The following is a 14,379-nucleotide window of genomic DNA, read 5'->3' as shown; positions in this document are numbered from 1 at the left end:
GAAGTCTGAGGTGATTCTGTTTGGTCCGAAGCATCTGCTTGAAGGAAATAGATGCCCCCCACCATCACAATTATAGGCAACTAGCCTTAAGTACACTACTAAGGTAAAGAACCTCAGCTGCATTTGGTAGAGTAATCTGGGATGCAATGCCCAGGTCTCAGCCAAAGTGCAATCGGTTTTCTATAATATTCGCCTTCTGCGTCAAGCAATACCTTATGTTCCCACCACTGATCATGCTGCCGTGATCGGGGCTCTAGTTAATTCCAATTTAGACTATTGTAATGGACTTTTAGCTGGAGCGCCGGGCAAACATATCCACCATCTTCAAAAAGTGCAAAATGCAGGTCTAAGACTGGTTTTTGATGTAGTTAAGAACACCCCCATTTCTGATCTCCATCGGTTGTTGCACTGGTTAGCGGTGGAAGACTAGATCAAATTAAAAATTGGGTGTCTGGTCTATAAATGTCTGACTGGGCTTGCACCAGTTTACCTGATAACTGAACTGAAGCGCTATCAGCCAACTCGGGCCCTTAGGTCTGAAGACCATTTCTTCTCACTATCCCTAGGACTAACTGTATTTTGAGAGGAGATCGCTGGTTCTCAGTTGCCAGACCAAGACTATGGAATAGCCTTCCACTGAGTCTAAGACAGGCAAACTATTTATTGAGTTTTAGAGCGGGTTTAAAGAGCTATCTATTCAAGTAAATCTGACGATTCTGGCTACTGTTGAATTTCTATGGCGTCAGTCTTTACCAGGTTGATGTTCCCTTCTATCATGTGGTATCACCTGCGCCAGGACTCGATTAAGTTCGTTGTGTGCATGTTATAAATTCTTCAAATTCTTCAATATTAATAGCAAGTATAGGTATCAAAGCATGCTTGTATAGAAACATGATATTAATATAAACATGTTTAATTAATTGACTCTAGATATGATGCTGTGGGTTTCTAGCCTACGGCTGGACGTTCAATGCAAGCTGTGGTATGTTGCATCAGATTCTTTAGGCATGTATTTAGGGACAATGCACTTTCAATTTGCAATGCACAGTACAGTGGTTCATCTACTCAACATTGAAATATAGTTTTATGATTTTCTAATAAAGAAATAAATAACCCTCCCACTTTACTTCACAGATCCAACCCCACTAGTACAGGGTCTTCCCCTCTACTGTGTGATTTTATGAGTGAGGCATTAAAGTAATTTACTCTGACCTAATTTTGTTATGGACATGGAAGTGACACAGCTAAGATCCCTTTCCTTCCCAATATGCATTTTTAAATGTCTATGGTTATCATGGGTCAGAAATTATCAATACATTCTGGAAATGTGAAAGTGTGCACCCTTCCATTAATCTGATGTCCAACCAACCCCTGTGGAATTCTGCACGGTTAAATTTTGTTGGCTTTTCATTTTTAAAGAACTCTGCTTTAACTGCACAAAAAAGCTTTCTTTGCCTATGAATAACAAAGTTCAGTTTCCACTTTACATGCTCGAACATTCTATTTTAAATGAGCTCCCCACATACTGGAAGTCCCTACGAGTCCACCCACTCATGGAACTTAACAGATAAATGGGTCTAGTGAGCCTATGTCTAATTACATTGGAGAATGGTCATAGTAACTTTTTGGCTAATTCTTTATGGTACAGTACCAGGAAGGATCCTCAAAAGTTTCCAGCAAATTCACAGTCAACGGAATCCTTATGGTCTTTTTCTCCCTCCTCTAGGAAAGCAGGTATGCCTCAGGTACACATTTCCTCATGGATAGGCCAAATCAACTCCAGATAATATCCAAGCTCAGCTGTTCCATTCCAGAGCTCTCCTTTCCCCTGTTTTTTTTCTACTTTTAGCATTGGAATTATTCCACTCTATTTTATTATGGCCTCACACTTTTTAAATGGTCAAGTCTTTCCATTGGCTTGCTAATAAGCAGACACCCCCAGACAATACACACCTTCATTGTTTTTTGCTCTGGGAACTTTTGAATTCAAAATACAATTGTATCTATATCTCACTGTAACATCATGACAAATATGGAATATATGGCATGAATTTGAGTGATAGAAATTATGTATTCATTCATATTGATAACTTTACTGATTTTTTATAAGCCAATGCCATTTTGTAGAGAAGAACCTTGTGATTGCACAACACCTTGGGCCTCATTACGACCCTGGCGGAAAGTGACTGACCGGACCGCAACAGCGTAAATAGTGTTTCCGCCATTGCACGAAGGAGCAAAGTGCGGCTAATTACGACCCATCGGGCACGAGCATTACGCCATGGCGGAATCCGAAAGGCTGCGATGGCGGAAATGACCCCAAAACGGCCCTTACCGCCGCCGTACGCTGCACTAGGTGCAATACCGCCACCCATCTTAGCGGTCACCGTAATGAGCGGTCACCGTAACGAGCGGGCACCGCAAATTACGGGCACCGTAAATATACGGAAACGGAAGTAAAAGCATGTGGCCGGAACGGGAAACAGCACGCCGCACAACTATAAAATCCGAATCCCAACACAACCATTAAAAATCCGACCCTGACACACATCCCAACCCGTTAGCAACCCCAGTTAAAAAAATAAATATGGGAAAGGTAGCCAAGAAAGCGTGTGATCGCAAGCGGCAGGTCCACTTCTCCCGAGAGGAACTGACCGTGCTCACCGAGACCCTCCAGGAAAATGCCGCCGTCGTCTTCTCCAGTCAAATGACCAGGACAGCCCTTGCCAACAAGAAGGCCATATGGGCCCTGGTGGCACAGCGCGTAAGTGCGGTGGGGACAACACCCCGCACGCCACAGCAATGTCGCAAGCGGTGGGACGACCTGCGGATCCGCGTACGCAGCATACTTTCTGCGAACAGGAACATCGCCACAGCTACCGGGGGGGGTTCAGAGTCGCCCATCAAGTTGACCCCCTGGGAGGATATCTGCGCCTCCACCATAGGAATGGAGAGCATAGAGGGAGTCGGAGGGATGGAGAAAGGAGTGCCGACATCCGGAGAATCAGGTAGGTTGGCCAAGAGAAACAATGCGAAATCCACAAAACACGAACATGTGCAGTACCCTGTGACCCCATAGTGCAATACATACTTTGCCCTGACAGCGCCCTCTAAAAGTCAGAATGAATAAACAAATCAATCAAGATGCCATAAACAACCCCTACATGTGCAGCATGCACCCCCTAACTGCAGGCAGCCAAATGAATGCATCCTCAATCCACACGAAAATGAGACCACCTCCAAGGCCCAGTCCCAAATCAGCCTCATGTACCACCCCAATGCATTTGATACGTTGCCATTCCAAATCCGACAGACCCATAACTAACGCTCGCCCCTCTTTACTCCACCACAGGGTCCGATACCAACGACGAGCTGCAGGACACCCCTACCAGCACGCCTGCAAAGAGGGCCAGGACCAACGTCCCAAGAGCCTCCACCTCAGGTGCAAGGATCAAGACACGGCAGCAGCAGGAATCAAGTGGCAGCACACTGGAGGGGACTGCAACAGGCACCCCAGCAGCCAGCAAGTCCACAACCCCAGCACCACAGGTCCCCCCAAAGAACGTATCTGATGGCACTGCCTCTGGTGGTAGCAGCACCATAGGTGACACAGCTGTCATGCCAGCATGCTCCGACACGGAAAACAGTGCTGGCGACGTAGGTACCATCCATGACCTTTCCCAATCCCCCTGCATGTTCCATCCCCTACACCATGACGAAACCACGCAGGGGCACCCTAAAGACGACGACTGGCCAACCCCCACAAGTCCTGTGCCAAGGCAACATGTGTTGAGCACCCCCCCTGTCACACCACCGCAAATGTCCATGGCCCAGCAGAGGCAACAGTCCCTCGACCTGCTGATCGAGCAACAGCAGGAAGTGTCCACGCTACTCAAGGACCATGCAAATGAATGCAGGGGTTCCAGGGCAGCCATGGAAACATCCACCGAGACACTCAGGGCACAAATAGAGAAAAGTAGTGAGAGCCTCAGGGGAGAAATGGAGAGAAGCACCGAGAGCCTGAGAGCACAAATGGAGAAAAGCACCGAGAGCCTGAGAGCACAAATGGAGAAAAGCACCGAGAGCCTGAGAGCACAAATGGAGAAAAGCACCGAGAGCCTGAGGGGGGAACTGCATGCGACGTCCAAAGACGTTTGTGCTGAACTTGCTGCTGTGCGCCGTGTGCTCTCGGAGCTCTCACAAACCCTCAGAGACATGCATGGACGCGAGCAGGCCGAGACATCATCCGTGGCAAGTTCCGTCCAGGGCAGCCCCCAACGCAGATCTGGCAGGAACCTGCGCTCCACGGGCAGGGGTGCCCCTGATACCCGTAGAGGGGGCTTGCAATAGCGTCTACCCACGGACAGCATGCATATTTGGACACTGGTGTTGGGGGGGGAGGTAGTAGGGTGGAGGGGGTGTGTTGGGCTTCACTGGGTGGCGGGTCCATAGGGTGTATAAATCAAATCACATTAACAATACAGCACCTCATTATCATCCAATGACATGTGTGGACATTGATATTTGCGTACGAGGCCTTCATAGGCGTACAGTCCACAATGTGCCTGTACTACACACACACAGTGCCACAGGTCCCCTTTCCGTGTAATAGGCACCATGCGTGGTTGCTAGAAGCATGCATCTATGATGCTCTGTCGGATTGCACGTGCATCCTGTGCCTCATGGACTCCTTGAGGTGCCTCCACATCCCCACCCTCATCATCATCATCATCTTCAGGTGCATGCAGTACAGCGTCAGGGGGCATGGGCACATTCCTACGTATGCACATGTTGTGCAGCATGACACATGCCATGACCATCTTAGAAACCTTCTCATGGCTGTACATGAGTGCCCCGCCAGACCTGCTGAGGCTGCGGAAACGAGCCTTCAGTAGGCCGAATGCCTGTTCAATGACCACACGGGTACGTGAGTGGGCATGGTTGTAGTCCTCCTCATGCTCGTTCTGTGGGTTCCGGATTGGTGTAAGGAGCCATCTCTTCAGTGGATACCCGGCATCACCTGTATGAGACGAATAAAGGGTGTCAGTGGAATGATAGTGCTAAGTAGCCCCCCCCCCTCCTGCAAGGTCATTGACGCATCAAATGGGCCACGATGTCATGCATGGAATGAGACTCACCGAGTAGCCAGGATCTGTGCCCTGCGTGTCGCTCCATGTAGCGTGGTATTCTTGTGTTCCTCAGGACCATAGAATCATGGGTAGATCCTGGAAACCTGGCACAACAATGCGTAAAGATCTTGTTGGAGTCACACACCATTTGCACATTGATTGAATGAAATTGTTTCCGGTTGCGGTACTGGACCTCCATGGCATGTGGGACAACCAATTCAACATGGGTGCAGTCGATGGCACCAATGCAACCCGGGATGCCGCCAAGTGCATGGAATCCCACTTTTGCGTTGGTAATCTCCTGGTACGTGCGTGGTAGTGTGATGTGGTCGTCGGCGTGCTTCAGGAGGGCATCGTGCACTTGGAAGAGTGTCCGTGAGAACAGTGGCTGTGAAATGCCATGCAACTGTCCCACTGTGTGCTGGTAGGTGCCTGTGGCCAGGAAGTGGAGTACAGACACCACCTTCAGTAGGGGTGGGATGGCGGTTGGGCTATCTATCATGCTCACGAGGTCAGCATGTGTCATGTCCACAATGGCGATTATGGTGTCCCGGTCCAAACGGTAGAGGGTGTGGATCTGCTCAGCAGTGAGGTTGAACGGATCAGCTCGGAGGCGTGGGATTGCGGGCCGCCTGCGTGGTGGTAGTGGCAGTGCTTGTGGGCCTTGCTGACCCTGCCTTGCCCTCCTCCTCCTCCTTCTCCTCCGTCTCCCCTGTGCGCCCGGTTGTTGTACCTGTTGTTGTTCGTCGTCTTCTTGTAGTTGTAGCACTTGCAGTGCTATCTGGTCCCCCAGGCCCAACATCGCTAGTCCTGCCGGTAGCATTTTGGAGTGGGAGTGGTTGTGGGAGGGGTTTGGGTCTGCTATATATGTGCTGTCGGCCTGTATGGCCTCCACCTGTGCTGATTGAATGAATCTGTGGCAGATGCAATCCCTTCTGGCCGAGCACGTCCCGCACGTAAGGCTGCATTTGGCCGCATGGCATCTTGGGATTGGAATCATGTATCAAATCCCGATGGCAGTGTGATGTACTTTGACTGATTTTCATGCTATGCTCCCATTGTTACACATGCTATAATTGCAGCCGCTTACATACCTGTGAAGAGTCAGTGGTATGTAGGGCTCGATCGATGGCCGACCCTCATGCAGCACAGTAACGTACTTCACCGACGGGCGTGGCGTCCCATTTGTGATTGCAGCCAGTTAGCATTATGACACACAGCCGCACTACATTGATGTAATTGTGAATGCAAGCGTTCACAGAAGCCTTTTCGACGTAATGTTGCAAGTGAGGAATTCGAAGGCCAGCATTTTTGGTTTTGAAGTAGCGGCGAGGATACGCCCACAGGTCTGGGTGGAAATGTAACGTTCTATTGTAGAATGTCCTTGGGACATGGCCCATAACGAGCAAGCAATGAATGATATGAATTGAATGGGATGCGCAATAGCGTAGTGGACGATAAGGCAGGACGTTCCCAAATCCATCTTGCTTCACAACACTACAGATCCGGCCAGGAGCACAGTGGTTTTTGCAGACTGCATTACGCACAGACGCGATGGAAGTTTCACATATTATGTGAGTGAATATTCATGCGTTTTCATTGCGGGATGAGGGAATGATGAATGGATGCATGGACAGATGATTCCATTTAGGGTCTGCCATGTACATGGGTTTTTTGAATCACTCCCCTTCCCCTGCGCTATGTGATGCAAGGCTGCCATAGTGGGATTTACGTCTATCTGCCCTTGTCGGATCCTCCCTGTCTCGACGCGCCTTCATACACTTGTGTCTAGGCACGTTACTAATCCCATGTCATGGGTTCTATCTTGACGGACGCATGCACAGTAACCGACGTTGCCAATGGTGTATTTACCTCGATTGATTTCGTTATGAATCGATACTGATTTAGGGGTGTGTATATTCCTTTGGAGTGGGCTAGCATGCATATGGGTGTGGATTTGGTGTGTTGAATGAAGATTGTAATGCATCATGAGTCCCGTAATGCAATCGGTTAATTTGTGTTTCATTTGGGTGACAGGTATCTCCTGCCCTATTGCAGATGCCATCTCTACGCCACTCCTCCAGATGGGTTTTACTCTCGACACCTGCAGCTTCGGGTGAATCAGTGGAGCACCATTACGATCTTATGGGACGATCGCCAATGGGCCACATGCCCTTACGCTGTACTGGTGGCTAGGTGCAACATTTCGGCCTTTCAGCTCGACTAGTGCCTGCCTCATGGGACGGACCTGCGGTTCTTGCCGCTTCCATGTTGCCTTTTGGAACGTTGATGTAGGCCCTGTGTGCCATGATGGTACAGGGCGTCACACAAGTGGAAGCTGGTCAATTATTGCAGATGCAGCCCTCGGTGATGATGGATGTTTTGGTGTTATTTTGCAAATTGCTGTGGGGCCTTTGTCATTTGGATGTGCATTTAAATTGTATTCCGATATTTGTCGTGTTGCGTTATTCTTTGCAGGTGATGTGGCGATTTTCGATTTGTGGCGGTATGTATTGCGAGATGATCTGCATTGTGTTCCGCCTTCTGAGTTGAGTTGTGTGGTACAGTACTGGCCGCGTTTGCCTACGTAGCACAGTATGGTCACGGATAGGGGCTGCCATTGTGACTGTTTACATGATGTGCTGTTCAGGGGCGGGGGATTGGCTTTTGGCCGACTGGTGCCTGTCAGCCAGGTCGATTGGTGGAATGATGGGATGTTCAGAATGTGGCTGGTCACAGGTGCCTGTGTTTGCGTGCGTTTGTTGGAGGGGGACTGGGGTCATGTCCATTGGAATAGCTTCTGTATTCATGCCATCTGTGCCCTGCAGCTCCCATCGGCCCCTCTTGGGATGAGCCTGGCTGCTCAGTCACTCTGCCAACTTGTGTGGTACATGCTTCTGCTGATGGTTGGTTTGTTTACTGGCAAGAGTACAGGGCTGGTGCAATCCCCCTCAGGATGCTGTTTTGGATGTTGCCTTGCGCTGGTGGCAAGCGATGGGGGACTACTGTTGTTTTGTGTCATGTGTTCTTGATTTTCATTTTGATGTATTGTACCTTCACATTCCTGTGCTGCATCAGTACGGCTATGGTGACATGCCGTACATGGATGCCCACTCACGGGGCGCTTTGAGCCCCTGCATGCATTTCTACGTTGGCATGCATGGGTGAATTGTAGATTTCACTGGTTGCATAGTGTGAGTACATTGCGCCTGCCAGGAGTTGTGCAATGTGGCCAGGGAGTGGAGTACAGGCACTCAGTGGGCCATTTACGGTTGGTTCACGATGCCGTATTTCTCGCCATGGCGGAATGGTACTTTACGACGTGCTTGATGGCGTTCAGTACATGTCCGCTAGGGTCAGAATTCGCGTACCGTTGCGCCATGGCGGTGATTCCGGTTTTGCAAGGCGCGCGTGCGCGTACTTGGTGCAGTTAGCGTTGCCGTTCACTGCGGTGTCGCTAATGGCATCGTACTTTACGGTGACGGGTCATAATCGCAACGAGCGGTGTTCGATGGCGGTATTGCATTTCCGCCATCATTTTTCCATTTCCGCCAGGGTCGTAATGAGGCCCCTTGTCTTTTGTTTCTACATCATAGATGGATCGGAAAAGTCATTTTGAAATATAAAGTGTGCATACTTGTTTTCAAATTAAAGTTTGTAAATCTTAGGGTTTCACCATATGTAACCAAGTGTAACCCAGATGTGGACCTGATGCTCACAGTGCCATAGAGAGGCAGAGCTTCACCTTGCCTCAACAAGGCCGAAACACTTGCTGATGGCACTCCTATTCAGGGGAGAATTGCCTAGCATTTCGGTGCTGGACTACCCTTGTTTATGGGACAAAGACAAGGACTGATATGCAAATGGATATTTCTCCTTTGTGAAGAGTGCAGTGAGCTAAACCCAGGTTGTAGACCTTCCTGAGAGGAAGACATTCCATAGAACAGGGTATCTGACTCATGCTTATTCGAAGTAGAGGTGCTCACACACTCCTTTGCAGAATTGTATTGGAAGGTATAGTTCAGAGTTCAAATCCTTAGTGCATTCTGGCCCTTTGAAGCTGGAGAGTTTACAAAACAGGACCTCATCCCATTTGTTTAGCCCAAAATGTATAAGCTCGGCGCCAGTGGTTTAGAAATTCATTTCCGGTATTTTTCTGTGTTTGGATGAGCCTTGAACAGACAGTGTTACTATATAGGCACCTTAATGGGTTTCTTTAATGGTTCTATTTATGTAGTTCTGTTTTCTTATGCTGGCCAAACTAATCTCTTGGGCCTTAATACCACACCCATTTACAATACTAGGTTGAACATGATTTCAGCTTATTGCCAAGTTACCTGCATATCAATTCAATTCCTTTTTTTTGACATGACTGCCATAAAGGTTAAACAATATAAAATAAAACAATTATAATCATACACATCATACATCTTAAAACAGTGAATAACAGAGTCCTTAGTCAGCAGCCTTCCCAAACACGCAGATAGGCTAAAAATGTATCTATACAATAACATTCTCTTATTAAAAGCAGATCTTAAAAAGGATGAAACTGCTAACACAGATGTAGGAGAGGTGCCACCTTTTAAAGCTTGAAGGGCAGCCAACATTGTGGGCAAGTCTAACTGACTCCAAACTGGGATGAGCCAATGCACCCTTGCTCGGCAATGTGCGCCTCATCTTCACACCTTCTGCCACAAAAAGGACATCAAATTGTAGAACAAAACCCATTCTTCCACTTGGCAGAAAATTAAGCCAATTGGAGAATGCCCAATCGCAACTTTGCAAACCAGCGTTTTAATTTCACAGACATGTGAACGTCCAAATATGTCTCCGGGCCCCAAACATCCTTGAGCTGTAGATAAGCCCTAGCTTTTTTCCATGACAGGCAATTATCAATCATCCTACTCCACGGTCATTCTCTATATTAATTCTTGACCACAGCTTTATAACCTAAGCTTTAGAGTTCACTCCATAACCCAATTTAAAAAAAGGGTAATTGTTACATGCCTAAACTAAGACAGCTTCTTTCCGCCTGGTAATGATAGCAGCCCCTCCAAACCTTCCCTAAACAGGGATAACACTTTATTATTCCAGACCCTCACCAGTGTAAAACTGGCCATATCATAATAGCATATCGGATCTCTATAAGACCAAATTCACATTCTACTGGTGTTGACGGGGCACTCAAGAGTAAACCAAGCAAAGATTTCAGAAATCTGTTTTCAGCTATCTGAATAGAGGTACAATAATTTTCTCCCCTCAACTCAGCCTCATAAGTTACCCCCGAGGTTGTCTGAGCCTGATAGATCTTAAGGGCTACAGTAAGAACCTCCCCATCTAGGCGTGTAACTAGATTCCTAATACGCAAATGCTCGAAAAGATCAACCCAAAGTGCGTGTGTAATAGCTGGTTGTTAAGATAGAAGTTTGCCAATACTTGGGCCTTTTTCCCAGCACAAGCACACTGTATGGTTTTAGTTTTAGAAAAGTTAATGCAGAGGCCTTTTGCAACACACAATTCATTAAAGACATCCAGCTGGTTCTTCAGGCCCGTCAGAGTTTTTGACAGTAAAACTTAATCATCCGGGAACAACAATAGGCTCCATTTCATGTCACCCAGATGTGGGGCATCCATAGCAGCTTCTACAATGTGGGCATTATGCTATTAATGTATAATAGAAATAACAATGGGCCTGCAATGCCCACAATGTATCCATGCCGAGTTGCCGAATTGTACAGATTTTATACCATTGCCCAGAGATGAGGGAATGCATAATCAACACTGAGAAAGCCACATTAGAAAACCAATGTTTTTCTATTCATCAAAAACTTGTTTACTTCTGTTTTAGTGGTGGTGTACAAACTATTCATTATAAATACTTTACAATGATGTATTTCCTTCGAGTTAAACGTATCCCGGATAAGCAGCACATTGCTATTTATACTATGTCATTTCCCATTTTTTCTGGCTGAAATACAAAATGGTGTTCCATTTGAAATTAATTATATATGTGCTTATAAAATGAAAAAAGGGTTTTCTTGACAAGTGCAATCAAATTCGCATAGTAAGCCTTCTGCTGCACTTAAGAACATTTGTTACAATGGGAATGTTAATGTTCTAATATGAACATTCTTTTCCTCATGTGCAGCACAAAGCAAAACGTTTTTAATTTGAAAAGGAGCTTTAATGTGTGTTTGCATTCTTGTTGTGTGGCAAAATCTGCATCATGTGTCATCGATATTCCTTAAATGAGCAGGTAACTACTTGCTTTCAACAGATGCTGATGTTCCAGGGTAGCCGTAGAAAAGCCCAACATGTGAATGAAGAAAGGAATTATCCCAGCACCACTTCACTTTAGTCTGACTGAGTTTTCATTTTCCCTTTTACTCTCTACTTCAGTTTGTAGACAAAGTGTATCTAATTACCACCAAGCTACATGAAGCATAGCAAGCAGTAAAAACATGGGGCAATCCAACCCTTTCAGCTCCAGCACAGTGGAAACCTCTACAGAGGGGAACATGTGAGGAGCTAGTAGAAGAAGACCTAAGAGAAGATGAGAATTTGGGGAGCCCCTACTGGTATGGAACCCACGTGGTGTAACAATGTTTCAGACACTGTGGCTAAAGTCTCCTTTATTGATAACACATTTTTTAACTCTTTTTACCAAGGAGAGTCAACCCAGATTCTTAGTGGGGTTCAGATGAGAGGCTGACATGACGTGTGGGAAGCCTACAGAAAGACATCCCAAGAGAATGTGCCTTGCAACGGAATCCCAAAACTTCATAACTTCAATGCAGATATTCTTTATAATATCTTCGCTCAAGTACCCAACTGTAAACTATCAAAGTTACTAAGTCGAACCCCGAGAAGATCTTTAGACAATACTTCAAAGCAAAGACAACACTTATGATGACCTAGTCAATAGTAGAACTTAAGCATGTATCTAAATTATATTCTGATCCCAGAGGAATAAATATCTTTTTCTACATCTATTCTTACAGTCTAATTGATTCTGGGTCACATCAGAATGTCATTTAAGGAGACTTGTTCCCTCTGTCTTTATGATGATCTAAAGGCAAATTAATCATTGATTGTGTGAATGTAACTACACAATCTGCACAGTCCTCTTGAATTTGGGGCTAACACTGATAAAAGGACTATCATTCTAATGTTGCCATCACAATCGGTTCCAAAGAGGCCAATCACTGGTCCAGACTTAATCTGTCATGATTTTCATCATACCGCACATCCTGAAACCTAACCTCCAGCGCAGATGCAGAATGAATGTTACACTGGGGGTGTGAGAGGATTTGCAACAAATAATACTACTATATCTGGTGTAAGACACCAGTGAGAGTTGCAGCATTATAGAGAGCGAAAAATCTCTTCTTAAGCAGTTGACAGGTTTACCAGTAGTCAGCAAAATTGAATTGGGACATTTAGAATTCTCTCACACATCTGTTTAGCATTTGTATGCATTTATTTTCTTTCAAAAATAATAAATGAACATAGTATAGCCAAACACTAAGCAAAATGTATTTTGTAAAATTCTACTTGAACACAGTGCTGCAATTCAGCCAATCAGCAATGTTTTAGCTATCTAAATATGGACCAGTACAACTAAAAGTATAGATATAGTAGTGGAAGACGATAGCCATGGATACAAAATAGAGTAGAAAAAACCCAATTTGCATGTTGAATTCCTGCATTTCTCTCTTCAATCCATCAGTGCATGCATGGGTCCACTCATCCTGCACAAAAGAAGCATAATGCGGAATAAACGTTTTGAAACATGCCAGCTCTCAGAATTCCTGCTTGGTGGTTCTGCATACAAGCTTATTGTTTGAAAGGCAATGGAAAAGAAAAACAAACGTTGTGAGCAATGCTTTTTGAAAGGCTAATCCCAAGATGCAGAAGCAAAACAATTGGCCAATTGCAAATAATTTACAATCAGAATGCAGATTGACTCTGTTCTATAAAATATCTTAAAATAGATGCTATCAACTTATCGAAGTCAGTCATTTATTTCTGTTCTATCCCGTGTTGAGCCTGCTCACCAGGAGTTCACGAAACTTTGTGCCTCCATGTCCCATTTTGGAGCCTACTATGTAGGGTGAAATCAGGCCTATATACTGTCTCTTGTCTTCTAAAAGCCTGAGGTGTGGAATCTTAATTTCTACCCATTTACCTGTTACTAACGCTGACATCTACACAATAATTTTTGACTGAAAAAGTATTGGTTTAATACAATTATATTTGTTGGTATTTGGAGCAGGATTTAAAATAATGCAATTAGTGTGCAGTTTTGTGTTTATTTATTAACACACTTCAGCCCACAGCCTTTGTTGCCAGAAATGATCATTTATGTAGATATGTTATACTAGAGTTGAGGGAGTTAACCATAATGATCTTAAGCTGCAAAGTTCTGTTTCTCAGTTCTATAATCCTCTGCAGGTTCCCTAAGAGACTACACTGCTCACAGACTACAATGATACAATAAGTGGATGAACTCAGTTCTAGAATGTAAACTCATGTATGTCTTTTTGATTCAACAGGTCTAATAACTGCATGGCCCCTTTTGTTTTCATCCATGCTTATGTTTTATTATGTAGACCATCCCAGGCCTCATAACCATTTGATTTAGGGACATTTCTTATCATTAATTGCTGCCATTTCTCCTTTCCATTTTAATGTCAAGCCTGATGTCATAACTGGTGTCAGACATGGGGCGTATTTTGCCATCAAAAGGACTGTCAGTCACTGGTCTACTGCTTTCAGTCGTTCTCAAATTTACTTTAAAAAAATGTAACCTCTGTGGTCCTTGATTATTATTGATTTATTATTGATTTATTTGTGTTGGTTATTGTTTAACCTTTACAAAATGTATATGAAAAAAGAGACCAAATTAGAATTCAAATTAAAATATCTGATGTAATACATAGGAGTAAAATATAATACATAGATATAATAACATAAAATAGTAATATACACAATTGATTGACCTTACCAAAGATCTCAGAATTCTAATTTAACACCAATCATGATGCATTACATCTTACTTGAATAATATACATGTATCTGCGAGGAAGCGTAATACAGAAATCTGTAGCAGGACCCATCTACTATGTAACATTTCCCACCACAAGGTGTCTAGATCAACTCTTTCCAAATTTATTACGAACTTTTTAAAACAACATGAACATTCATTTCTCTATACCATACAGTCTATGAGCAAATGCTGTAACGTTTC

The sequence above is a fragment of the Ambystoma mexicanum genome, chromosome 1q, assembly GCF_040938575.1.
Source record: "Ambystoma mexicanum isolate Mex_15411 chromosome 1q, UKY_AmexF1_1, whole genome shotgun sequence".
Taxonomy (NCBI): domain Eukaryota; kingdom Metazoa; phylum Chordata; class Amphibia; order Caudata; family Ambystomatidae; genus Ambystoma; species Ambystoma mexicanum.
The sequence above is the reverse complement of the archived record's forward strand: the minus strand, read 5'-3'. Positions refer to the sequence as shown.